A 4,878-nucleotide genomic window follows, 5' to 3' on the forward strand; every position below is an offset into this window, starting at 1 on the left:
ATATAGAGAGAGAGAGAGAGAAATAAGAGATCAAGTACGAAGGGAAGTTTATGTGCGAAGGGTGAGAAGGTATGTGGTTCCTTAAAAATATTAGAATCAATTGTTATAACGCATATATGGCAATTATTATTAATTTAAAAGATGAAATAAGATAATTACGTTACAATTATATGTCATTTAATAAAGTTCATATCTCGTATCCCATTTATATCACACCTCTTCATTTATTCCTTGCCCTAATTTCCACCCCAAAAAGAAGCCATCAGATTAGAGATTGAATTTGAAAAGGCAATCATATTTTACAAGATATTTCGATGTAATCAAATTCAACGTTATTTCAATTTCTGCTTGAAGGGTTCATAACGAGCTTCATCAACTATTTAGGATATCAACCACGCATTGGATGTATCTCTTCCCAGCCATAATTTTCGCCCAAAAAAAACCCTTCAGGATGAAAATTGAGAAACAATAATCGATGGTTTTTAATTGGAGATTAGATATGATTAAATTCAAGATATTGGGTATAATCAAATTATTGTTTATGTGCTACGAGCTTTAATTTCTGCTGGAAGGGTCCATAACGAGCACCATAATTTCGGGATGGAAATTGATAAAGAAGAATCGATGGTTTTTAATTGGAGATTGGATATGATCAAATTCAAGATATTCTACTACGGATTTTTCTGGTATAATGGTTCTATAAAGATTCATTGGCTTGATAAGCTACATAAAGAGTTTCTAGTAGGAGGGTTCATACCGAAATTTAGCAATCAGCCACAATTTCATCTGTGTTTTGCTCTGGAGTTAGAAATTTTGGACTTATGGAGTATCTAAGTGTATCAAAACCTCATCCAGACTCACTACGTAAGTAATTTTTGATAATCTTCTTGGTTTTCATTTATGGTGATTCATGACAGTAGTGATTGATAAAATGTTGTTGGTGTGTTTTTAGTCTGAAACTGACATTATTTATTCAAGTTTTACACCTTTTGTTCTTAATGATATTAGTTGTTTAAGCCGTTTAGTGCTTCAAGTGTTGTTACTGTTTATGGTGGTAACTTTAGAGTAGTAACAAAAACTAGGTAACAGAATAATTATGTTAGGAGAAATGATTCAGGTGTTACCAGTACTTTTCTGTCAAATGAATCCTAATAAATATGCTTCTGTTTAAGGCTTTGTATTATTGTTAATTATTATTTATAGATTTTATTCTATCTCAATCAACAGGGAAACAGAGTGAACACACTACAGTCATTAACAACAAAGACATTTCCATCAATAATGATATGGAATCCAATCTATCAAAATCAAGTATAAACCAATGATCATAAATCATTATTTAATGTTTTCTTATATTTATTTTTATGTTTTAATAATATGTATATGAGGATGGTTTTTCAGAACAAAGCAGGACAAAGTTTACATCAGATTTTTATTCTCGAAAGCGTCCAAATGATGATGATGATGATGATGATGATGATGATGATTTTGTAAACCCACCACCTGTTACAATTCCGATACAAAAGATCGTGAAAAAGCAAACTAGAATGGCAAATCCAGGAAAAGTGGAAGATTCCTTAAGATATTTGAACACCAGGTTCCCTCCGGAACACATTACCAAAACCATGGCATTGCTGAACAATGATCAAAGAAAATGTGTAGAGTCTATTGGATTTGGATCCGCTTTAAATATACAATTAGAAAAACTGCCGCGTAGGATATGTTATTGGGTTGTCGACAACTACGACCCAAATACCAATTCGATTTGTGTAAAGGACAAGACACTTGTTGTGACAAGGGAGAGGGTACATGAGATATATGGGATTCCAATGGGTGACATACCAATGTCTAACCCTTGTAGAGCAAACTCTAGAAACAAGTTTGTCAAACTTTGGAAATCCTAATTTCCAAAATCAGTCAAACGAATACGGCTAACCCACGTTGTAGACATGATACAAAAGGACAGAAATGTTTGTCCCTTTTTTATTATGAATTTTCTTGTGTTGTTTGTATCTGTGATGATTGAGTATCCAACGATGGGGACTGTCAATCAAGGATTCTTGGAAAATATTCCGGATGATATGGATATCAAACAATTAGACTGGTGCGGATTTGTTGTAGCATGTTTGAAATCAAGTCGTATGATGTGGAGAAGATTGGACGATAAGTGCGTTTACAGTGGTCCCATTGTATTTCTTCTGGTAAACACATTTTCTGAAATGTATCAAAACATGATTAAAGATGCTTATATATGTATATTTTCTTCAATAACATATACTTTTCAGTTGTTTTACCTTAGTTGCACAAAAGTTGAGGATGCCACAATTCAAAGTCCAACTGTTGGAATGATGTATTGGACAACAGACATGTTAGATAAGAGGGAGTTAGAAGAGTTGTCTAAAGGAGGTTTCGGAAATGTAATCATATCATCACAACACATGAGCATGAACCACACTAAACAAGGTATATTCTAGCATTTTCAAACTATTTGAATAGTACTAAGCATACAAATTATACAAAACTTTAATTCACATACGGAAATTCCAAAACAGAAGATGGCGAGGACGATGACGCCGCTGGATCTGAACGAGATTGTAAATCTCATGCTGGTTTTATCGAACATGTACTTCAACAAACATCACAAAGTGAAAATGATGCAGATAACAACTTGAAGGTAATGAAACTATACATTTCAACAAATTTATGATGCGATTTTGTTTATTACTAATGTTAATCATGGTAAAATTCATGATTTTAGTGCTTTATTTAGTACACTGATTCACTAAATTTGTTCAATGTGCTATAACTTTTATACACATTATACAATGTAAAACCATTATTTGTTTATTACTATTAAAGAACTTTAGTATATGTCACCTTATCGGGATTCGTGTGACTTTTGTGCTTTTACTGATTCAATAGAAAACCAAATCGAAAATCAGTATTTCAGCACATTTGTTTTACCATTTCCTGCTATCACTTTTATAGCATTCTACTTATGCCATGCTTCTTTCCAGGATATTATGAGCGAAATTAACATCGAATTCAATGCATGCGACAATGCAATGCGAGCTATACAGAAGTTGTTGATGCAAGGTATAAAGAAGTTTCCAGATTCTATCGAACTGCGCATGTTAGTAACTAAAAGACATCACGATTTCAATCTGGCATGGCCAGATTTTTCAACATCTGTTGATTCTCATGATGGGACATTTTTCAATGGAGCTGCGACACCTGTTACGCCAGTCCGAGATAATACAGTTGAAACTAAAGTTGATCAGTTTACGGAAGATCAAATGGCAGATGAGCCACTTATTGATGTTGTGTGTACACCTTTTACACAAATTCTTAATGCAGATGCTTTTGACATGATGTTAGAATCGGCATTTGCCACCTCTACAAGGCTTTCAACTCCATCAGATCATGTCGAACCAAATATCAAAATTGATGATGTAAACGCGGTTCCTGTTACTATTGTGGCACCAAGACGGACATCAAGATTGGTGGTTAGTCCTGTTACTATTGTGGCACCAAGACGGACAAGAAGATTGGTGCAACTAACCGAGAAACTTAGATCACCTTATTTTAATAGGGTCGTTGATCCAAACAAAGTTCTTAGACCAATCGAGGAGAGAGTGTCCGGTTGGATTTTCGCAGGGCTGGACGAGGAATGGTACATTTCTAAATCAATATATCCGTTCTACAGTAAATAAAGAATCACAGTAACTATATACTTATTAATGAAAACTAATTGTAATTTAGGGATCTTGTATTTGAATCAACTTTTGGAGATATCGGATATAGGGGAATTTTGAGAGTATGATTCTTGGATCCAAAATCCATGTAACAATAATAGACATTTGGGCTACTCTTCTAAACTATCAGGAACTACGCAGAAATAAGAAGTCACCAGCAAGGATGTTTTTATCCTGCACACTTCTGGTAAAATTAATTTTTATGTCGTATACTTATTTTAAATGATCCAATAATCTACGCATTTTAATTCCAGAGCAACTTCATACTGGATGAGGCGATTTGTATTGAGCAGCGATACAAAAGGTTTGTTGATCGCATGAATGAGCATATCGAAAAATTCAAACAATGCACAAGCTTCAAAGATGTGGACCTTGTAAGTCCTTTTCATTTATTCAATCAATTTACATTAACTAACTTGTTTTACACAAAACTATGTTCAACTAATTTTATTATGGACATCAGGTATTCTTCGCGTGCTTGACAACGAACATTACTACCTTATTGTCTTTAATTTCATAAAATCCGAATGTGTAATCATAGACAACATTTACCGTGAAGAGTCGATTGAAGTGATTTATGGAAACGTGCCTAACGATATGGTAACAAAATTTCATATTATTTAATTTAACCAGGATCATATATTATATTCTGATCACCTATCATATTTATTCCAGAAAATATTGTTTACTCTGTACATTAATGCTTGGAATCATCCAAGAAGAAATTCAATGAAGAGTGCAATCATAGTTCGCTCGTCTATGGAATGGATGACAAAGGAAAACTACATAGACTGTGGGTTATTCCTTATGAAACACATGGAAACATATAAAGGTGGGGATCCGAATAAATGGATTGTGGGTTTGGAGCCTGAATTCGCAGACAGTGATGACCAACAGATACAGCTAAATGAATTGAGAAAGAAGTATGTTACAAAAATTTTGACATCAGATTTGAACATTATCAAACCATCTCTCAACAGAAAGTTAGCATCATACGATAAGTTGTCTGATGCGGAGAAGGAAAACTTGAACACTGAAGAACATCTCCAACGCATTGAGCTCAGAATCAGTTTGTTTTATTAGATTCACATTAAGCTTTGAACCATGTCTTATGCTATTTTTA

At 33.8% G+C, this 4,878-nt stretch overlaps 1 long non-coding RNA gene across 1 annotated transcript; it reads left to right on the forward strand.

Moving 5' to 3' along the window:
* The first annotated feature begins 3,518 nt into the window (after positions 1-3,518).
* LOC145162923 (uncharacterized) lies at positions 3,519-4,126 on the forward strand. Its single transcript, XR_013739438.1, has 3 exons — positions 3,519-3,673; positions 3,763-3,942; positions 4,010-4,126. It is a non-coding gene; the product is annotated as an uncharacterized LOC145162923 (long non-coding RNA).
* The last annotated feature ends 752 nt before the right edge of the window (positions 4,127-4,878 follow it).

Source organism: Lactuca virosa, chromosome 3 (assembly GCF_052849685.1).
Source record: "Lactuca virosa cultivar CGN04683 chromosome 3, Lactuca_virosa_CGN04683_v6, whole genome shotgun sequence".
Taxonomy (NCBI): Eukaryota; Viridiplantae; Streptophyta; class Magnoliopsida; order Asterales; family Asteraceae; genus Lactuca; species Lactuca virosa.